This window comes from Gymnoscopelus braueri (assembly GCF_963280865.1).
Source record: "Gymnoscopelus braueri genome assembly, chromosome: 6".
Taxonomy (NCBI): domain Eukaryota; kingdom Metazoa; phylum Chordata; class Actinopteri; order Myctophiformes; family Myctophidae; genus Gymnoscopelus; species Gymnoscopelus braueri.
The window spans coordinates 7118361-7143243 of record NC_137607.1 but is presented as its reverse complement, the minus strand read 5'-3'; positions in this window follow the sequence as shown (position 1 = coordinate 7143243).

Below are 24883 nucleotides of genomic sequence, written 5' to 3'. Positions count from 1 at the left end.
CAAAATGTATATAGGGCTGAAGTGGTTAATGTATGTTTTGTAATGATAATCAATAATATAATAACTAGTAACTAAAGTTTTCAAATAATAGTAGTGGAGTAAAAGTACAATATTTGCCTCTGAGATGTATTGGAGTAAAAGTAAAAGTATTGAAATTTGAAAATACTCCAGTAAAGTAAAAGTATCTCAAAACTGTACTTAAGTACAGTACTTGAGTAGATGTACTTAGTTACTTTGCACCACTGCCATTAATACATTTTTGCAGATCTTTTGACACCTGGAGCAGAAAGAGAGCATGGATGTCTGTTGAATAAGTGGTAAAAGAAAGACCTTTAACAGTATTCTTTGTGCTTAGATCAGTGAAGAGAATAATGCTGACACACACACACCTTTAGAGAGAGAATATTTATAAACGGAAAACATTTGTGGTTTAAGTTTATTGAAGAAATATCAGATTAAGTGACCATTTCCTTTGTTCTGAACACCTGAAGGCACACTCTAAACTCAGTTAGGAACATGATCTCAACAGAAAAACAACCTTACTACATTTATTTTAAATAACAACAGCTGATTACATTAAATATATTCACATCCTCTCTTTTCAGAGCCAGGACATTCAACCTTGCAGCTCTTATCAGGTAGCCTACCACATGTTGGAAAAGGCCTTTTCCACCCCCCCCCCCCTATTTTTGCAAACAAGAGAGCAAACGATATAAATGACAACTGACAAACTAATACAAAATGACGTTTATGTACAACCACAACACTTTTTAAAATTGCAACCATTGATTGACTGGTGATACAAACACGAGGGACACAAGGAATCAACAATCACAATATGTGGGTTACTGAGCAAGTTTAATGACAGGAATCTGAGAGAAAGATGGAGGAAGGTAGATAATGAATGCAGAGATGACAATAGAGATGAAGAACTTGTTTTAATACTTGCTTTCCCTGCCTAACCCAAACCAAATGTCCCTCTCTTCTTCTTAGTCTTAGCTTATTGTTTTTAGCCTTTGAACGTTTTTATTTTCTTTGCTCCTAATAAAATTGTTTTTAAGCGGTTTTGTAAAGCGACTTTGGGTACTAAGACGAGCGCTATATAAGTATAAGGATAAAGGATAATTCCTTTTAACAGGTCGTTCATGAAAGTCCTTGCGGTCTTGTTTCCAATGAGAACCTGTGAGCAAAAGTCTGATGTATTATTATTATTATTATTATTATTATTATTATTAACTCATAATCACATGCTGCACTACTTTCATGGCAGTAGTTTAGTTTTTAATTTAGTTGGCATTATGTATATAATTTTATTGTAATAGCTCCTAAAAATAAAATAAAGATATGAATAAATAATAAATAAAAATAATCGTTTGGTTCTCTTTCCCTTGATTAATCATTAACCTCCCCTTACTGCATGTAGAACTTTCACTGAATATCTATGTTGCCTCCTGGCAGAGATAAGCACTATATTGACCACACTACTGGCTTTATACAGTAAGTTAAACCTTTTTTTATGAATAAAAAGTAATGTTGTCCAATCTGTATGTTAATACAATATAACTTATACAATTGAGGTGGTTGGGTTTTATCTCCCTGCTCTTCTGAGACATTTAGATCGTGTCAAAGGTCATGTCTCACGTAGACACAGGATCAGACACGGATTTTGACCTGATGGTCAAGATTCAATTTATCCCCTGAGCAAGCAGGCAGGCTCTATTAGCTCAATGGTACAAAATGTCAGCACTTGCACAGGAAACCAGGTTCAAATCCGGGGTAGAAGAGGAAAGTTACATAGTAGCCTACAGCTTTAAGTTTATTTATGAAGCACATTTCATACAACAGCCAGCAGACTCAATGTGCTTCAAAATAAACTAGACTTATAGTAGCCATTGTACAAGTCAATATTCATGCACCAGTCCTGTATCATTCTAGCATTACTGTTAGTCCTGGCATTTCTCTCTTGAATGTTATACATTAGATCTATAATATTATATCACAATACAAAACAGTCAAAGTGCAGCAGAAGCTCAACACACACAGAAGAGCTAAGGTGACATCACTATGTCATCATGGTCACAACATACTGTACATGACATCTTCATCTTGTAGAAACGTTTTTACTTAAGTAAAAGTATTAATACTGCAGTGTAGAAATACTCAGTTACAAGTAAAAGTATTCAAGTATTCAACATTTTCTTCAGTAAAAGTACAAAAGTATTGGTATGAAAATGTAAAATTAAGTACTCATTGTGCAGAATGTCCCATTTTACAAGTTCAAAGTTGCATAAATATCTTTTGAAAATAGCAGATCTACAAGCTCACAATGCGTTGCATCGCAACGAATTGTGAGCTTGTAGATCGTCTATTTTCAAATGGCCGAAGTGGTTAATATATGTTTTGTGATAATAATTTAAATCTGCAAAGTAACTAGTAACTAAAGCTGTCAAATAGTTGTAGTGGAGTAAGAGTACAATATTTTCCTCTGAGATGTAGTGGAGTAGAAGTAAATGTATTGAAAATGGGAAATACTCCAGTAAAGTACAGTACTTACGTTAATGTACTTAAAGGTAGGGTAAGTGATATTTTTTGGTTAAAACAAAAAGTATTTTGTTAAAAGGTTAAAATACTATATTCTGATAGTAATCATTGCTATAGAGTGTTTGTTCAGTAACAGATGTCTCCCTGTCTCTCCAGCTCTTTAATAAACAGAAAATACATTTTTCGGTAGGTGTCAAAATCTCAGCCAATCAGGAGAAAGTACCAATTTTTAAGCTTAATTTGTAAAGTGTTCCAGTTAAAATTTTGTCTGCTCATTTCTTAGTGTCATCACTTCCAATTTCACTTGTTTAATCTATATCCTGATTGAGTTCTCTGTCCTGGTTGGATAAAATTGGAAATGAAACTACAAAATACATTTTCTGTTTTATAAAGAGCTGGAGAGACATGGAGACTTTTTATATGGACAGGACACTCTATAGTAACGAGCACTATCAGAACATAGACCCATTTTGCAATTATTTGAATAATTGCAAATCACTTACCCTACCTTTAACACCACTACAAATGTCCGACGATATCCAAAGCTCTGAGACAACTCTTGTTTTTTGAGACCATGACAGTAAGTGAACCACACCAGGTGACATCTCCTCTGTAAGCATCCATCAAATATTGTGCTCATATAATTGCTACAGTACCAAGCTGTGTCAGAGAGGCTTTAATGAAATGTTTACATTCGGTGTAAAGAGCAGACCTACAAGCTGCATTGTGTGTCTGTATACCTTGTTGACCTGTGTCCCCTATAGGGATACATTTGCTTGGTGTGGATGTATCTATAGACTCGGTTCCCTGTCATTACCCTTCATTTTACTGAGAGTGTCTTGTCAGTCTGTGTTAGAAAATTCAAGGTGTGTGTGTGTGTGTGTGTGTGTGTGTGTGTGTGTGTGTGTGTGTGTGTGTGTGTGTGTGTGTGTGTGTGTGTGTGTGTGTGTGTGTGTGTGTGTGTGTGTGTGTGTGTGTGTGTGTGTGTGATCCAAAGGTACTATTTGACAGGAGATGCAGTTGTCCCTAAGTCATTTGCATATTTTAGTATTGTGGGAAATCTCACTGGATTAGGTTTTAATTGTATTTGAGAATTAATCTCATCCAATGAAAATAAACGTTATGGAGGTGATTATGTTAAAATACTGTATCAAGTATTTTTATTTTATTTTAGGGTAAAACCACCTGTCCATCACTGACTCAAATCATAAGGTGACAGCAAACTTAGAGATGCTGCTTCACTACCTCCCACTAGGACTCACGTTCTCAAACGTTTTAATTTCAAGGACCCCCATAACTCTGTGAGTGAACTAAATGGAACCAAATGGACCCATAATGGTCAGCAGCTGATTACATTAAATAAATTCACAACCGCTCTTTTCAGAACCAGGTCATCTTATCTTGTACCACATGTTGAAACTCTCAGATGGTCCTTGACTTTATTTAATGTCCCGCTTGCACATTAACTTTCCACTGGGTAAACCAATGTTGGTTTATCAGGTTTATGGGTATATAAGGACATGAATTTGCCCAATATTCTGCGAGACTCTGTTTCAGAATGAAGGGCTGTGGGGCTGTGCTTGTTTTACTGTTCTGCCTGTCTGAGGCTGGGGCTCAGGTAGAGAGTGGATGGGTCAAGGAGATAGAGAGCCATGTTGAACCAGGTACCCTCTTGCAACCGGACCTCTGGGCTGAGCTGAAAGCAGTGAGAGACATGGTGCATAGCCTGGGGGCCACCGTGGTAGAAATGAGAGCAGAGACCAGAGAGAAACTGAGGAACATGGAGGCCAGGGTAGCAGCCAGCGAGGGAGAAGCCAACGAGCAGAGGAACTTGGTGACTGATCTTCGGGTGGAGCTGAGTGTCACCAAAAACGAGATGGAAGGAATGGCAAAAGAAAATGAAGGTTAGGATGGTTAAGAGGCAATATATGCTTGTTATGCAAAATATGAGTTAAAGGAGCAGTTCACCCCAAAAAATACTTTTACTAATTCTATCAATTACACACCCCATGAGGCCTTGAATTCATGGAGAATTTTTGTTGTCATTTTCCTAAGCCAATAATTTCATTACTGTCACCTACCGGCTAATGTATCCGGTAGGAGATACAAAGGAGACTCCTACCGGAAATTCACACTGTCATCAAATTATTGGCTTAGGAATGCTACAAAAAAAAAAAATCTCCATGAATTCAAGGTTTCGTGGGGTGTGTAATTGATAGAAAATATGTTTTTTTGGGGTGAACTATTCCTTTAAAATGGAGCTTGAAGGAGTTGTAAAAGTCCAGGCTGAAATGTGTTTAGAATGTTTAACATACATGTGTCTCTGTGATATGTTTCAGAAATGGCTGTGAAATTGAGTGCCATTTCGACCAGACTGGGAGTCAGTGAGGGCCAGGTGTTGGACTTGAAGAAGGAAAGTGAAGGTAATTTGAACAGTGGGAGCATGGGTAGAAGCAGGCAGTGTTGACAAATGACTTACTTTAGTGTTAATTACTTCAGTTGAACCCAGAGAATAGATACTGTTTTGATAATGTCATTTATTGTATATTTGATCCCTATAATCCACATGGGAAAGTTTATCCACTAAAATGATACTCAGGACCGGCCCTAAGATCGTGGCCCTAAGCAAGATGTTTTTTGGTGCCCCCCCCCCAAACATTTGTATTTAATATTAAAATAATAACGCTAGTTGTTGGATACAATACATGACATTGCTTCTTTTCTTTTTTTTGGATGTGGCCACCCCTAGTGGTTGTGGCCCTAAGCGACCGCTTATATTGCTTGTACTGTAGAAGCGGCTGGCGCTGATGATACTGCACGAGTATTTATGATTGACTAATACTAATATTGTGTTGATTTCAGCCCATGGTGCTCAGCTGTCTACCATACAAACAGAGCTAACTGCAACTGAGAGCCAAGTAGAGGAACTGTGGAGTAAGTATATACAAACATTATGTTCTAAAATGAAGACTGAATACTGAAAATGTTATTCCCCAAAAATGCATAGAAGACATACTTGAAACTACAAATCAAGTGAATTTAAGTGTCCATAGTTAAACAGAACCCTAGCATCCCAATTCTCTGACAAACAATAGCAGATCTACAAGCTCACAACCCGCCTCAACGTGATATCTTGTGAGCTTGCAGATCTGCTATATTTCGCAAAGAGATTTGGTGTAGAGGAATTACTAGCGTAGCAAACCTAGTATAGAGCCCTGGGGGACCCCGGTCAACAGTATAGTGGTTATTAATGATGTCACACTCGCAGTATTATATTACACTTAGCTGGTCTAAACCAAAGTAGTGACTTTGCCTTCCTACACTATCAAAATGAGGGTCTGATCAATTAATGTAGGTGAATGAAAGCCTGCAAACGCAACGGTTATCCATCTGGAAATATTATTGGACATTACAGTGACTGAAAAAAATAAATAAAAATGAACTAATGGAAACGCATGAAATTGGTTCTCTTCTTTTCCTCGACCTTTTATTAGATAGGTATTTGTAGTTGAGAGATAATGACTGAGTTGTTGCAGCAAGATCTTTAGCAACACTAAACACTGGCTTCCTGTTTTATTTAAAAATTAAAACATTCAAAGGCCTACTACTTCAATGCAGCTTTGAATGTTTTGCCCCACTCCTGTATCTCAGAATGCCTGTCCCACTCTTACTGAATTTTGTCAACTTACTGAATATTCAAAAATTCACAAGAATACCACTAGAAACAATAATGTTCTATTGAGTACTGTAGCTACTGTTTCATTTGACTGCTTTGTCTTGTTGAAGTTGCTATTTGGATGTAATCTATTATACTGTAAGACAACAGTTTTAAAACATTTGATTGGTATATTTGCTTAATAGTATATATTATATAATATTATAAACACTATGATAATGCTCCTGTGTTACAGACAAACCAAAGGTGGCCTTCTCTGTTGGTTTGACTGATTCTGGATACGTTGGACCATTTAATGTTGACACCACTCTGGTCTACACCAAGGTCTTCACTAACATCGGCAACGCTTACAATCCAGTTACAGGTAGGTGGTGATTATTTCATGTCAATTAAACAATCTATTTGTTTCCACAACTTACAATCTACCAGACTACCAGACATTAAAATAAATATTACAGTACATGTACAACTTCAAGGTGTGTTTCCTATTTAAACCAATAGACAGGATGAGATGAGAAAAGTTTAATATCATGTCATTTTAATTAACAATGTTTTAAAACAATGGTTCTCAAACATTTTCATGTCAAAGACCTCCAAATTGACCGTAGACCCCCATCTAAAGATCATTCAAAATGTTTCACAATTCTTCAAGATTTTTCTAAATATTTTGAAAATAGCAGATCTACAAGCTCGCAAACTGTCTCATCACAATGTGTTGTGAGCTTGTAGATGTGCTATACCTCATAGCCTGAGTATAAAATAGGGTTACGGTGGTTAAACTGATTTTGATGCTATTTTAACACATTTTGCTGGGGACCCCGGAACCCCCTCAAGGACCGTTAGGGGTCCCCAGACCCCAAGTTGAGAACCACTGTTTTAAAAGTGAAAACCACGTCTTGTTTTCCACAATATGCTTTATTCACACAGTTGTCTCTCACATGCAGGTATCTTCACATCACCAAAGAAAGGAGCCTATCTCTTCAGATTCAATGCATTTAGTGCCTCCTTATCAGGGTATTTCCAGATCCAGATGTATAAAAATGAGCAGAGACTCTTTCATAACCATGGATACAATGCAGATGGTAGTGATGAATCTATATCTAATGGAATGATCATAGAGCTGGAGGTGGGAGACGTAGTTTACATGCGTTTACCTAGTGGGAACAGGCTCTATGATAGCTCACACAACCGCACGATGTTCAGTGGTTTTCTGCTCTATACTATGTAACACTGGTACCATTACATTATAGAGATGAGTGTTTGTTGGCCTCCATAAGGCTCATATTCGTCCCGTCAATAAACACGTATTGAAAAGCACTGTTGACAGTCTTTTGTATGTTTCAAAGATTATTTTACTAGATTAAATGCATGTCCTTTATCCACAAGGGAATTTGTTTTGCTGATGTTGTAGTGTAGACTATAATACATCTAGAAGGTGAGTGATGTGTTTTGTCCATATATGGCACATGCAGTATATGATAAAAACCACACTGTATCACATAATATTCAGTTTTGTAATAAAACTATCTGGATTATTGAAGAAACAGACATTCTCAGTGAAAGAAGACCTTTAACAAGATGCATCTTTTACATTCTCTGATATTCTTTGTTTTACGGTCAGTGGAGAGAATCAATGCTGGACTTAACACAAACACCTTTAGACAGAGGAAATGTACAAGAACAGAAAACTTTTGTGGTTTATGTCTAGTGAAGAAATATCAATCAATTTTAAATCATCATTTCCTGTACCCGAACATCTCAAGGCACACTATACATCCATGTGTATCACAGTCTCAGAATATTGATGATAATAATAATAATATCTGGATGATTGAATGAGCATTTATGTAACTGTTACGACCCGGCCTAGGGGTCACCAGGTATAAAATAAAAATGGATTCCCTCCTCCCCCAGTCCCCAATCACAACCAGTCAACACCAGTTTAAAATCCAAAATACAGTGGTTTATTGTCTAATTTGAACAGACATGGGTAAAATACTATGCTTACCTTTAACAAAAATACATGGATCTTACCTACTCTAATACATGATCAACCAAATAACAAAACAAACAAAAGGCCACCCACTATACACTATAGTATACACTATACACTCAGGTTATCTCACTAACCATGTTAACTGTGGCAAATCTGTTTACTCTGGCTTTCCTGTTTACTAGTGTTGCCATGTCTCCATACTTTGGGCCTTGTGTAGTTGCTTATTTGGGGCTTTGCTTCCTGATGTTTTTTTAAACCACGTGGTTCCAAATTTTCTTTCATGTGAAGGACCCCCATCTGAAAATAGTTTGTGTCAGGGATCACCATACAATATTTGTGCTGTTAAAATGTTATCACTTATTGGAATGATATTTTACACTCAAACAACACAAGCTAGAAACAGACAGTAAACAGTTTACCTTGACTGACTATAGTTTGTCACTATGAAAGACAGACAGACAGGGTGCGATGTCATTGTGATAACACACACAGTGTCCTAACTTCACAGATATTAGGGGGGAATTATTTCCAAAATGTGAAATAAATTCCAGTCTGAGAGAAAGAGAGAAATTGCGCCTCCTGCTGAGAGAAGAAAGACTGTGCAGTGTCGGCTGCTTCCAAATGTCCCATAGCCTATTTAAACCTTAGTGGTACGTCCCAGCCACCCCCACCCCACCCTGCAGCATTTGAATCTCTTGGCTTCAGACACACTCACAGACAGTTTCCGTATCAATCAACCCGCAGTGAATTGATCCCAGTCTGCTGCTATACATATGTGATGTCACAACCACGCCGTTCAAAAGCGCGTGCGCGTGCGTGTGTGTGTGTGTGGTTTGTTACATAAAAATTCAGGTGTGTGTTTTCTTGTGTGTCATAACCCTCTCTAACTTTACTGTCTGGAAACAGTGGGGAGCAACACTGCCCCACCACCACCCCCACTGTACTGAGTACATCGATGAGTACTGGCTTCGGTGCCTCCCTATAGGCTGGACTTGAACCTGTGGCCTTGCTTGCAGAGACGGGAATTGAACCTGTGGCCCTGGTCGCCGTGTGTGGCCCTATTTGCAGTAAGTAATTTACAGAGGTGTCCACCAACTATCCTCTGCCCTACGGCACCTACACACATTTACACATGTTTCTTTTAGTGCTTTTAAGTGTAGTTTCTGGATGTTAGTGTTCAAAACATGCTTCTCAGAAGCAGGATTTGAACCCATGACCTTTGGATCATGTAGACGGTGTATTAACACAGTGACCTACCATGCTGCCTGCTTCAAAATTTGTTTTATATCAAATATATCAAGATATGCAGTTGAATTTATTTATATTTTTATATATATCGTTGTTTGTGTGCTGTTGCTTGTCTGGATTGTTTATGGAGCAGTTTGGAAACAAGCCTCTGGCTTTTTTGTGATGAATCCATTTGGCTTCCAGATAGGATCTAGTTCAATAGCTCACTGTGTAAAGACACTCTCTACATGATCCAAAGGTACTGGGTTCGAACTCTAAAAATAGTTTCAAAACGTTTTGAAGAATCTTGATTTTTTTTTGGACAATTTCTTAATATTTTTGAAAGTTTTAAACACAAATCTTTCTTACGGGGCCTTATGAGTATGTGTACTTTGTACCTTTTTTGGATTATTAACTCATTCATACTTTGTCCTACAATGGTGTCACTTGTCGAAAATAGCAGATCTACATAGCTGACATAGTACATGGGGTCCCTGCTTTATCTCTCTATTGTATGAAACTGTGTTGCAGATTTCATAGATAGCTTCATATACTTGTTTGACAGCTCTATGATCAGTGTTGTGTAAATTGATGTATTTTTTGTTTTGTTTTTAATTGTTTCTATTAATATGTTTGATTCATGTTAATGTGCATTTTCAGACAATTAACCATCAATACTTAGGAATACTTAACCTTTGGCTCTGTAGTCTAAATGAGAATAAACACGGATAATAAACACGGTAATCAATGGCAAAATATTAGGAAAGTATTCATAAAAATGCCAAACTTTTAGGAAAAATAGAAATGCTTACACTTTTCTTTTTTACAAATTAAAACTCACAGGGAAATACATTTATATTACAGATATATTCTCTTCAATGCATACTATTGAGTCACACATTTCAATGAATATTCACATTTAGATGTTCTGTTTGATTGATTTTCTTTTTTGTCACATTGAATTTCAGCAATCTCCATGTCAATCTGTAGGTAATGTGAACACCTCCTGCATTTTAACTGATTCTATGTCAATACTGAGGAAAGGGTTTGATACAAAACCAACTACTTGACTCATGTTTACCTCCACAATTCTACTGTCAAATTGATGTCAGTTTGTTCATTTGGACACTGCATTGTTCACAGTTTTGTCTGTGAGGATTTGTGACACGGCACCCTTTCAAGATTTCAATAAAAGAGAGATCACGCCAATTTGATACAAGAATGTTTATTACAAAACTTAAATAGATTTGGCGATTAGACTCCATCGCATTTTAACCTGCATAGATGAATAGGAAAGAAAGCCCCCATGGAGTCTAGACGCTGGTGGTGGCAGTGCAGAAGAATCGACCTCCCTTCGGCTCTTGAACATCTGAGGTGGAGCTGGGGATGGAGGTGGGTTGCTGTTCGCCGACTGAAAGGAGAATGACAGTTTAGCGGCAGTGATATTTGACAGAGTGGAGCCCGATCGCTGATTGGCTGGCTGCCGATTGCGTGCTCGCTAGATCTGTGAATGGAAAGATACTGACAGCGTGGGAACGGAAGTGACGCAGACAATAGCGATGCGCTCCCATAAAGCCTTAGATCTTCTTTATTGAATTTGCGCTTAGAGCTACATTTCAATAAAAGAGAGATCACGCCAATTTGATACAAGAATGTTTATTACAAAACTTAAATAGATTTGGCGATTAGACTCCATCGCATTTTAACGTGCATAGATGAATAGGAAAGAAAGCCCCAAAATAAAAGAAAAGAGTTTAAGAGAGGAAAGTTACACCCGTGAATGGCCCACTAGCCAGCAATGGCTAGAATGATGCGAGAGCCATATAATGACTTATGAAATGACCACTGAGTCACGGAATGCAGCCAGCAATGGCTAAAGCGCATGGGATGGCTCTACATGAGCTGAGTTAGCCAGCAATAGCTAAACAATGCAAGAGCCATGGAATGGCTTGAGAAATGACCACTGCGGTCAACAGAAATGCGGCCAGCAATGGCTACGACACAGGGGATGGCCATAGAGATGAAAGAGAATAGAATAGTAATGACTGGCCAGGTCAGCAGGAATGAAGTCAGCAATGACTAAAACATGCAGCCAACGATGGCTAAAGCATGAGATGACTCGTGAAAACTGTTTTAGCAAACATATTGCAAACGATGATTAAAACGTACTCCAGCAATGGCTACGGCCTGAGATGACTCATGGATTGACCAGATGGTTTAACAGAAATGTTGCCAGCAATGACAAAACTAAGAGATAAATAGAAAGCTTTTAGAAATTAGACAGATATAGGGAGGCGAGAGACATATGAGCGAACATGATTAGCAAGACATGGACCACCACCAGCTATATGCAGAATGTTGTACTCACCAATAGAAATCAGGGCTTGAATGATTTTTGAGCAGAAAGAATAGAAGCAGCGTCTGGACGAATGTAAGATGAATATGCAGACGAGGACCATCTCCCCAGTTGCTGGAGAGAAGCTGTAGAGATCCCTTGACTGGCAGCAGAAGTGGCAGCACCTATTCTAAAAGAATGGCCTGAATAATGCTCAGGAGAAAATCTACACTTGAGAAGCACTAGCCTTAAATGATTAATAAACCAAGCTTTAGATAAAGGCTTATAATCAGGGGTTAGAAAAAGGGGGCCTGACTGAAGGGATGGAACCCTGAGATTAAGATACTTAATCATGGAAATGTATGGACAAAATGAAGAATTGATGCGAGCTATGATTATAGAGCAAGCACCTTTCGATTTAGAATGTTTAAGACTTAGCATATAATAATCGGGATGAAAAACTAAATCGGCAAGAGATACATCTTTATCAGAATTAAACACAAGGTTTGGAGTAGTAAATTCCCCACTTCTTAAAAACCCATAAAAAGCAAGAAGAAAAACACTCTCCAATAAAGAATCAACATAAGGAGTAAACATGCCGAGCCTTAATGCATTAATCATGGCGTGAAGAATGGAAAGAGTAATGGGGCGTCTATTGTCAGAGACAGGAGGGGACGCTTTAGCAATGCCTTTCAATATCAGTTTTATTGAAGGATGCGAAAATAAGCTAGGAAAGGAAGGATCATTACACCTAGCATTAAATTGAACCCCAGCGATTAAGCTACGAATATAGGGAGGGCTTAACTTTTTCACATCCTTACAAAAGCAAATAAATGTACAAACGGTTGTGATTTGAACGGGAAAAAGTGGCACATTAACAGACAGGCAAAAGAAAGCAAATGTTTTCCAAGCAAAATCATAAGAAGCAATTGTGCTGTCAGCTAAACCTTTCCTCATATATGACCTAGCAGACTCGAGCAATTTGCCTAAGAGAGGATTAACTCCGTGTAGGGGGGAACAGGAGTTGAGGTTGGAGAGGCATCCGGGCATAGCCTGCGGAAAACCTGAAATTTAAAACGAGAAAGAGAATCGGCTATTACGTTCAAATGACCAGGAACGTGGCGCGCAGTAATAATGAAATTATGAATAACTGCTAGCCAAGTGAGGCGCCGCATGAACATCATAATGTCGGGCGAAGCAGAACGCCCCCTATTAATGATGCTAACCACTGCTTCATTGTCACAAAGCACGGTTATGCGCTTGCGACACCACGAAGAACCCCAAATTGAACATGCCACTACGACGGGATATATTTCAGATAGAGCAGATGAGGGCTGAAGATCAGCAAATTGACATGGCCATTCGCTTGCGAACCACTGACCTTGATAAAACCCCCCAAAACCCACGGATGGCGCTGCATCCGTGAAAAATTGAATAGAATCGGATGAATGCACTATGTCATCGTAGAAAAAAGAAACTCCATTCCAATTGCTAAGTAAGTCGGACCAGAAGCGAATGTCGGACCTGCACCCTTCATCAAGAGACACCGAATCAAACAAGTTAGGCACAGATGAAGCCAGATCCAGTAGTCTCGAGATGAAGGACCGGCCTTGGGGAATAACACGCATTGCGAAATTAAAGTGACCAAGCAGAGACAATAATTGGCGTTTTGAAATTACTGTGCTGGAAATGAAAGATTGAGTAATTTCGCGGATTCGAAGTAGCTTTTCCTCTGGCAAGGAAGCCTTCATGACAGTGCTGTCCAGCGTGATGCCGAGGAACTCAAGGCTAGTTACTGGGCCGAGTGTTTTCTCCTCTGACAGAGGGATGCCTATAGCGGCAAATGCACACTTTAATTTGGCCAGGGAAGAACCAGAATGGTCCTTGGGCGAATCGACAAGTAGAAAATCATCGAGCAAATGCACGACGGATGGCAAACGAAGTCTATTTAACATTATCCAGCAGAGCGCTTCTGAAACCATGTTGAATAAAGCCGGGCTACTTCGGCATCCGAAGGTCAATCTTACAGCGAAATAGAATTTGGACTCCCATTTAATGCCAAAAAGATGCCACTGAGAAGGGTGGATGGGCACTATTTTAAATGCGTCCGTTATGTCCGCCTTTGAAAGCCAGGCACCCTGGCCCGCTAGCTTAATAAGCCTGATGGCATTATCCACCGTTGCGTAATTCAGGGAAAATGGTTCTAATGGGATAAGGCTGTTTATGCTGGCCACTGGGCCTGAACGAGGAGCAGATAAATCGAAAATGAGCCTTTTCTTTCCCGAATATTTCCTAGTAGCGATGCCAACAGGGCTTGTGCGAAACACAGGAAAAGGAGAATCATGAAAAGGCCCGATTAAATACCCCTTTTTTAACTCCTTCTCCAGTAATTGAGAAACTATTTCAGGCTCTTCGGATGCTGATTTCAGATTTTTACATACAAATGATTCACTCACATCTGAGATTACACCTACTCTGAAACCCTGAGACAAACCCGTAATTAAATGGTCAAAAAAGACATGGTCTTGATGTTCAGCCAGTTCACCAGCCAGCACGCTGACATTTATTGGGGTTGAAGGGTGGACCCGCAGCAGTTCTTGGAACCATCCTACTTCCCTTTCCGAGGAGGACGGGGGCGGGATGGCGTGCGGGGGCAAACGGACTTGGGATGCGCCTCCCCACATCCGCTACAAACATGGAGGAAAACGCAATGTGGATACGAGCAAACATTGAAATTGAAATTATTGCAAACTGCTTGTTGTTAATCATAACCACCTTCCGTCCGAAACTATCAACTTTAGACCCTGTGGTTGGTAGAGACCCGGGAACACCCTCGGGCGGTGATGCCATAGATGGTGAGGGATACTGGAATGGCACTCTGGGGCAGAGCGAGGCTGAATGACCCATGTCACCGCAAGTAGCGCAAGACAGTGCCTGCTGGCCCCCGGTTAACAGCACGAGTAATTCAGTATCGAGGAATGACCAGTCAATGATCGTGTTGTACTGGGATACGTACAGAGCCGACTTGCTGGAGAGAGCCTTGTGGTACTGATAAAATATGTTCCTACCATATTTTAAATTTAAATCCCCGATTAGTGCTAGATAAGAGTCAAACTCTTGTCTCCTGTCGGGAAACGCAGAGCACATGACATTACGATAAATGCCGAAAGCCACTAAAAATTCCCCAATAGACAAATCCCTTGACAGCCGGGGATCAGTGTTTTTTAACACAGCAGCGAACTGATCGCCTTTGGCAATTCTCCTGTCACACTCGGGAGAGGGCAGTAAGATTTTGATCAAATTGATGTCCTTGCCTTGAACAATTTTTGCTCTTAAGCGGGGGGACATGTAAGAAGCTTGAGGTATATAGGCTCTACCTTGGACTGTATGGCGAACAGCAGAGGCTAGGGAATACTGAGGTGGCTCCTCTGGTGAGAGAATATTTGCCCCGGCGGGCTGCTGAATAACTGCAACGTGCTGTGGTGGCTCCACAGCCTGTGGAGCCGGAGGCGCATGAACGGTAGCGGCAGCGACAGCCTGTGGAGCCGGAGGCGCATGAACGGTAGCGGCAGCCCCATTCTCTAAAGATGACAGCCGAGAATTAATGGCATGGAGGTTGTCTAGAATGATCTGCATATCGCTGGCTCTGGGCTGGAACTGAATGACACCGCTTCCGCTGGGCCTTGGGCTTGGTTGCGGTGGAGGTGGAGAAGCCTTCCTGGTCCTCTTTCTCCCCCGAGTTGGCTTTGGGTCGGCACCAGCCGGAGCAGACACAGATGTAGTAGCATGAGCAGACGTGGATGCAGGAGCAGGACCAGGTTCGGGTGCAGCTGCAGGTGTAGAAGCAGCGTTTATGGCAGCAACAGGGCCAGATGCAGCATGAGCCAAGGCTAGATCGGTTAAGCTTTGAATTTGAGAGGCGGTTAACCCCGGTGCTGGGTTCACATTATGAGGAACCAACTGCTGGTGTAACTCAACCGAATCATATCTCTCCGGCTGCCTAGATAGCCTGGGACTTCTCCTAGGCTGCTGTGCTGTAGCGTCAAACACAATGTCGCCGTGCAGCGCTATTTCTCTGGTAATGTCATCGTCTGAGTCAGACATGATGAGCACTAATAGAATGCTTAGAAATACTGATTTGATATAATGCAACCTCATGCCCGTGTAATGATGCTTGCTGTTCGCCGACTGAAAGGAGAGTGATATTTGACAGACAGTGATATTTGACAGAGTGGAGCCCGATCGCTGATTGGCTGGCTGCCGATTGCGTGCTCGCTAGATCTGTGAATGGAAAGATACTGACAGCGTGGGAACGGAAGTGACGCAGACAATAGCGATGCGCTCCCATAAAGCCTTAGATCTTCTTTATTGAATTTGCGCTTAGAGCTACATTTGGGGAGACCTGGCTCTGGCTACAAGCTTATGAGAATTGTACATTTTCTTCATTATCTTGCAAGCTCGTCTGTGAAAGATTAGAGCCAGTTACAAATCGGGGGGAAAAAACAATATCCCAGGCCCAGGCTCAAACTCCCAAACTCTGCTATGAGATTGATTGATTGATTGATTGATTGATTGATTGATTGATTGATTGATTGATGTACTTTATTTAGTAAGACATGAGAACAACAGTACATGGAAGTACAAATTCGCAATACAAGGTCTACTAAACTGGAAGGCTCATAAAGCACTAAGCTTGTTTAAAATGTGATCCCCACGCACATAAATCATGATGAGAGAGACATTTCTTACCACTGCACCACTGTATTTTGTTCATTGAGTGTCTAACTGAAATAAATTCAATACCAGGAAACAAGATTGTCGGTGAGTCATGCATGAACAGAAGTATTTTTTGACAGATATCCTTCTTTGTAAGTGAACAAAATAAAATAGTGTTGCAGAACTTTTTCATAGATTTCATAGACTTGTTTGACAGCACTATCAGTGTTGTGAATTCACATTTTGTTTGTTTTACACATGATCTTTTCAATTAATATGTTGGATTCAACAGCAGAATGTTCGACTGGTGAGTCATGCATGAAGTCTAGGATGAGTTTGACAGATACACATTTGCTTTAAACTGTACAGCAGGTGTTCTTCTTGAAAGACCTGGCCTGTCGTGCCCAGAAAGGACTATGCATGACAGTCGCGTCCTCTTCGAATCAGGCGTAAGCTTGACTGTATGGGGGACCATAATGCAAGCTATGAGGACTTAGCACCTCAGCCTAACTAAAAGCACAGTATAGAATACCATTGGAAATATATAAGGAAAGAGTCAACAACCAAATGGTGGGAGCACTTTTAACACGGTACTGTTTTATTATCAGGCACTTGATGAAGTACTGACTTAATTAACGATATGTTTGCTCTGATGTTTTAGTTGGAGAAAAGGAGTGGTAAAGAATATGAACTTGAACATGGCTTAGTTTTTATGTGCCTCTTTACCTTGTTTTTCTTTTTCTCCATTTTTGTCGTCTTTGTTCTCTTCGGGTTCTACTTTGTGTTAATTTGGTGCCTTATTTGTTCTAGTCTTTGTTTTGCTTTGTCCTTGTAGTCACATGACTACTCACATGAAAAAAAAAAAGTATATATAAAAAAAAAAGCTTGACTGTAGGCTATAGTGAACATGTTACGAACAAGAATCTGTATGAGGGAACACCTAGGCTAGGATGAGCGAGAAAATAGCATCCAGGTAAATGAGACTAGCAGGACACTGCCAAAGACATGAAGAGCTGCCAGCCAGCAAATTGGTGCTGTGGGAACCAACAACACACGGGCACCGGTCACGAGGACGTTGCACACTAACATAAGTGGACGTACTCAAGAAAGATGCAGGAGCGCAAAGTACAGATGAGCTGGCCAGATGTATGGAGAACCGGGATGACTGGAGGAGGCGGTGATGCAGGGCTCGTCTGGGGAGAGAGATACCTCTAAAATGGGGTACAAAATGTCCTCACCTCCCCCAGGACTGAATCAAACCATTTTAACCCCTTTTAACCACAGTCCATATGCACCATCTGGTGGAGGCACTGTAATACTACACCACATGATCTCTGATTTGTCTGCTGTTTTCTGTACAGAGATTACATTCATTCAGTGTCTTAAAACTGCTCTGACCACTTGGCTATAGGTTTGACTCCATTGCATTAATCCACTGTTAATCCAAACTGGATGTAGAATAAATCACACCTTAAACTGAGCTCCACGTTTACAATCCTCTGTTAAAGGGAGAGTAACCCAATGGCCTCTGTTCTGACCTCTAATGGCAAGTGTTGCCAGAGCCACCTACTGGCCATTCAATTTATTTTATACAACAGGTGAACTGTATTTTCCTCCTGATTAGGATAAGCACACAGGTGTAAATGTGCTCCTTATTTTTATTTTTTTTACTTATAATTTCTATCCCTCGATTTTGTAACCCTTTTTTCACCCGGTGCCAATTTGCTAAGTGATCCTGGGCACTACACTCCCGCCACCAGCCTAGGGAGGCCAGGGCCGAGCTCATGCCTCCTTCAATGCATGGGAGTCAACTGACCTTCTTGTCACCTGACACTCTGACAGGGGGGAGTTTTCCTGGTTGGACGTAGTGCGTGGAAGGAACACGTTATTCCAGCCAGTTCCCTTCCCCTCCATCAGGCGCCCCGGCTGACCAGGCAGTATAGTGACCAGGATTACTACATGTTTTTGTGAGGGTATTAACTACCCTAGGAGTGGTGTAAATGTGCTCTTGATTATGTGTGTGCTCTGATATTCCTCATTTCACCATCTCTTGTTGAGCCGTCGACTGCATTGTCTGTAAGTGGGATCTGTTCCTTTTCTTATGACAGGAGGCTAGTTTCTGATTTGTAGGCAACTTTGTAGGGTGTATTTCATGCATAATTGATTTATTTTACATTCATTGTGTGTAGATTAGCTCAGTGTGTTTACCTGCTTGCTTGCTTGTTTGTTTGTTAGTTTGTTACAGCCTGTCTTTTTCTTTCTTTTTCATAGTTTTACTCCATTTCTTGATGTACAAGTGTGACAATAAAACACAGGAGCTTGGATGCTATTTCCTGACTCCCATGACATTTTTGAAAGGAGTTTGGCTGACTGTAACTATGTACACTAATGTACACATAGCAAGGACAGTACAGCCTCTACTTTGTCACAATTTAATAAGACCCATCCCTCCCACCGCCTCGGAAAGGGCCGAGCCAAAACAACACGTCACACATACGCATATTCTAGCTGATGGCACCGTACTGAAATGCATTGATTAAGATGATAGTCTATTCAAAGAAGAAAATTTGTGCGTCATGCAATGCTCTCCAAATTACACACGTCAGTTTTATTCATCGACTACGTAGGAAATAATGAACTGATTTCAAAAATAGAAAATTCTCTCTAATCAGTAACATGTAGGTGATATGTTGTCTATCAAAAGTGGTTTTATTGAAAGGCAATCAAAGGCTAGAGCTTAGAAACCAAACGTCGGGTGTATGATGTCCAAATTGTCCATGTTAAATCCCCACGTGCGCTGTTGCGGTTGCCAGAATTTGCGAGAGGAATAAACAACCAGGGGCCTGTTCCTCAAAAGGTGAATTAGAGCTAAAGCCTGGCTTTTCCACCTATCCTGGCTTAATTTAGCCAGGATTAGAGCTGAGTCGGTTCCTCAAAAGGTGAATTATCTTGAAGATTAGTTTAGCCAGTTCACCCTGGCTAAGTTTAGCCTTATCCGATTCCTCAAAAGAGAATTGAAGCAAGCCTAGCTTAGTTACCATGGCAATTTAGCTGTGAAGTTAGCCTGGTCAGGAGCAGGCTAACAGCCAAGCTTACTTAATCTAGTGCCTTGTTCTTCAAGTTTTTCCACAGTTAATTCAAAACATGTGTTTGTATATGGACTCATTTTAATGACCCTGCATTCAAATAAAATGAAATAAATACAATAAGATATAATCAAATTAATTACTGAAATAGTGTGTGACCATGAATCATAATCATAATTGTTTCACAATGACTCATGTGATATGTAATTGTCACTCTGTTATAGTTAACACTATAGTTCATCTTGTTGTTAGATGTTTGATAATATATTACATTTTTTTTTTAATATTATAAAAAACATATACCCGTAACTAATCATTTATATATATATATATATATATATATATATATATATATATATATATATATATATATATATATAAATTATTAGTTATGGGTTTAAAGGAGCCTCTTTGTAAGTCAATGAGGAGCATATTTTAAATTATCAATTTCTAGTCAATGGAGAAATAATTTTTTATTTCTTGTCCACCTTTGGAGTTACATCATGTTATTTATTGCGTGTCTCGTCCCGTCCCCCCCACTCATCCCGTCACGGCCCCCTGTCGCAGTACACCCCCCCCCCCCCCGTCCCGTCCCGTTCCCGTTCGTCCCGTTGCCCGTCCGTCTCAAACACACACACACACACACACACACACACACACACACACACACACACACACACACACACACACACTGTGTGTGCTTGCAATACTTTGCCATGCTTTCTCCCTGGATCTATTTATTGCGGTCGCGTTTCCTTTCTTGCTTAAATACATTTTACTTCCTTGTATGATTTCATGAGCTGCTGCAGTGCTGCTATTCAGCCACAGAGAAGAACGCTGCTCTGGTTTTGGACTCCGTGATTGGTCAAGTTCAAGGAATCTGCGCTCGAGTTCATGGTCTTTTATAGAAATACGTCGCAGGCCAATCGCCGCCCATTCAGCCTGGCTTCATTATCCTGGCTGGACACAGCCTGTCTTGACATAGCCTAGCTCGACAAAGTTGCTCCTTTTCAGCCTGGCTTGGCGTCTGAGGAACGGAATAAACGAGGCTTTTCGGACCCGACTTTGTCAAGCCTAGATTTGGCTTAAGGCCAGGCTTTTTTAATTCACCTTTTGAGGAACAGGCCCCTGGTCCCCTTAGGCCAGGGTCATAATAACAGTACTGAGACAGATACACTTCAATTCTGATGGGGGCCATTCATTAGATCTCTCTATTTCTGTATATTTAAAATAAAAATAAATAAAACGTTTCCAGTTCATCCCCTTTGATCAGCAGTTCTTCTGCTTTTGTTTCCAAAAAAAGTAAATATAGTGAGAGAAAGACTGCATGGCCCAAGGCCCTGCTTGTGTAGCTGGGTGCTAATAAAGCTTATGACAGCCTGCATTAAGAGGCTGTCAGGCTAGCGGGACGTGACAGCCCATTAAAGGCTTTGTTCAATTACAAAGTAGTGTGGCGCGCCCCGCCTTCCTGACACACTGGGGTCACCTCGGCAGGCACAGACCATTAGTCTCTATCACTCTCTCTGGCACACACACACACACACACACACACACACACACACACACACACACACACACACACACACACACACACACACACACACACTCTTATCTGCACAAGCTCACACACATGGGGACCCAACTTCCACACACCAAATACCCAGTGGTGTAAAGTAACTAAGTATATTTACTCAAGTACTGTACTTAAGTACAATTTTGAGGTATATCTTTTACTTTACTGGACATCTCAGAGGCAAATATTGTACTTTTACTCCATTACAATTATTTTTAAACTTTAGTTACTTTGTAGAGTTTGATTATTACAAAACATCCTATATACATTTCGGCCATTTAAAAAAAAAAATTTAAGAAAAATCTTTTGAAAATAGCAGATCTACAAGCTCACAATGCGTCGCAGATCTACAAGCTCACAATGCGTCGCATCGCGACGCATTGTGAGCTTGTAGATCTGCTATTTTCAAAAGATTTTTCTACATTTGAAAACTTGTGAAATGGGACATTCTGCATAATGAGTACTTTCTACTTTTGGTACTTTAAGTACATTTTGATACCAGTACCTTTGTACTTTTACTCAAGTAAATGTTTTATTCCGGACTTTTACTTGTAACAGAGTATTTCTACATTGCAGTATTGATACTTTTACTTAATTAAAACATGAGAGTACTTTTTTCCACCACTGCAACTGCCCATATCTCTGGTAACCTATTGAGCAGTGATTCTCAACCTTTTTAACTAATTAAAGGACGCACAGTTTGATGTGCATTAGGCCAGTGGTTATCGAACGTTTTAATTTCAAGGACCCCCCATAACTCTGAGAGTGTACAAATGGAATGGAACCAAATGGACCCGTAATGGTCCATTTGGTTCCATTTGTACACTCTAAAAGAGTTACAGACCTGTAAGGGTCCCTGGACAGTGTTGCCAGATTCTGTGAGAGAAACAAGCAACCAGGTCTAGGAAAACCAGCCCAAAATAAGCGACTATGGGCCACATGAGCACTTTAACATATACATCAGCTATTTGTAAATAGCAGATCTACAAGCTCACAACGCGTCGCGATGCGACGCGTTGTGAGCTTGTAGATCGGCTATTTTCAAATAAAATCTTGTGGGGAAATTATAATAAGCAGATCTGGCAACACTTTTTTTTAATCTTTAAATCGTAAAACCAACGTATTAATGGAACCAGTCCATTTGGTTCCTGACAATAAATAATTTAGCACACACACACGTGCACACACACACACACACACACACGCACACACACACGCGCACACACACACACACACACACACACACACACACACAGTGGACAGGAAACAACAGCACAGACACATGAGCATAGCATATTAGTAATTTGGGATGTGTTTATTTGTAACAGTAATACATGGTGGAATACGTAAATCAAGAGAGGACCAAAAAGAAAAATTGTCTAAAAACCCACTTGTAGAATGTATTCATAAAGATAAAAATAATGTGTCAATTTACATTTAAGAAACCGTTAGCTGAGGTAAAGTTAAAACAGAGTCTAGAAATGTTTATGTACTCAAACAGCGATGCTTTTCCCCCTTTTTTTTTTTCTCTGCTCACGTTCTATCTTTGTCCATTTTCTTTTGTTAATCAACGTCTTTAGTCCAAAAAAGTTTCTGGAGTGAAATGGTGGGGACTCTGGCCATAAAATAGGGAGAGCCATTATTGGCGTCACAGTTGGCGTACTTCTAAGCAGAGGCTGCTTCGGCACGGACAGAGACACAGACAGATAAGACAGATAAGACAGACAGACGGACTGACAGACACACACACAGACAGCAGCAGTATGGCACCTGACCACCGACAGACAGTCAGACAGACAGACAGGTGGACAGACAGACAAACATTTGGACAGGCAGAGCTGTCTGTGTGTGTAAGAGGGGGGGGGGGGGGGTGTCACATTGTGTACTTCAGTGGCCAGCTGTTTTTGAGTATTGACGCTACAGGGTTGCAAGTTAACCTACAGTATTTCTGGTTCCTGGCTATAAATCATTTAGCTGGGGACCCCCTGGAAGTGTTGATTTTGACAGCAAATTTAGATTTAGTTTTAGTCATAGTCTTTTGAATAAAATTCCATTTTAGTTTTAATGTAATGGCTGATTTTACACTTGGTTTCATGCTGAAAATAGCCGAATCTACAAGTTCACAACGTGTCGCAGCGCGACGCGTTGTGAGCTTGTAGATCTGCTATTTTCAGAGCACGACACCCGAGCGCAACCAAACATAAAATGACTTGTCTTTTAGTTCTACTGGATCTCTTCTCCACTCGTCCCTCACTAACATTTTAGTCTTGTTTGTATTTCTTGACAAAATTGTCAATATATCTAGTCTTAGTTTTAGTCATCATAGCTTAGTTTTTATTTACTCTTTATTCAGTTTTCGTCAGTGAAAAAAAGGTTTGTCGACGAACATTTTTCGTCATAGTTTTAGTCGACGAAATCAACACTGCCCCACTGGAACCCACCTCAAGGACCCCTGTTGAGGACCGGTGGTACCAGAGAATAGGGTTGCAACAGAGGAGGGAAGGGTTGGCGTACAGAGGGGGCAGTTATAGGATCGGACCATGGTGTGTAAGTGTGGTTTTAAGAGGACATGCTTCATCACTGGGTTAACCCATTAAGACCGGGAAGGCATCTGTGACATTTTTAGATTTGAGCTATGACAATTAATTTTTATACTTTGGCCGTTCAAAAATAGCAGATCTACAAGCTCATAGTGTGGCACTGAGTGCCGCGCTATGAGCTTGTAGATCTGCTATTTTTGAAAAAACTTGAACATTAAATGTTCAAGATTTTTCAAAAATAGCAGTAGCTATTCATATATGTATTCAAAGACTTTTACATTTTTAATTTTTTAACTCAATTGCTTCTGGGGAACAACATATTTTGATGGGGATCGGTGGCCAAAAACATACATTTGGGGGGTCCACGACATGAAAAAGTTTGAGCACCACTGATATAGCGACACTACGTTTTTCAGAAAAATTAAGACATTTGTTGAGACATTTGACAGTTACAAATGTTCGCTTTAAAAAACATAATATATATTCAAGAATTTTCAGGATAAAAAAAAAAATAGCAGATCTACAAGTTCATAGCGCGGCACTCGGTGCCGCGCTATGAGCTTGTATATCTGCTATTTTTGAATAGCCCAAAGAAATCTAAAAATGACAAACAGACGCGTTCCCGATCTAAACGGGTTAACTTAGGTTACAGAAACACAGGTGCAGGAAATTGGGGATCACGTTGCCGGATTAAGAGGGTTGTGGGGAGATATATTGGGAGAGTGTATGGAACAATCAAGTTTGAGGCACAACAGGGTGGGGATGGTGTGTGTACAGGACGTTAAGAGCACAGGATTATGGTTGGTTGGGGGTACAACAGGCCCAATAAGGGAGGAACACAAGGCCAGGGGGAAGAGCAGCTGAGGGACATACAGACAACATGGCTGGTGTAGTACGTATAAGTGCAGTGTAAATAATTGTTCAGGTAAAGGTAGGAGGATTAAGGGGGATATTGTGTAATGTCGGGGGATAGGGAGAGAAGAGAAAAGGACAGTACAGGACAGTACAGAGGGCTTCAGTGTTAAGGTATAGCTGCATACTCCTGTTAAAGTTGATAGAACAGCCGACGTGAGTTCGGTTCGGTTGGGCTCCCCGAACCGGGATAAAAAAAAAACCGTGGGCTGACAAAATGTCATTTCATACTTCTGTATCTCGCGCACACACAGCTCGCGCTGTTGGTGGCGAGTGGAGAC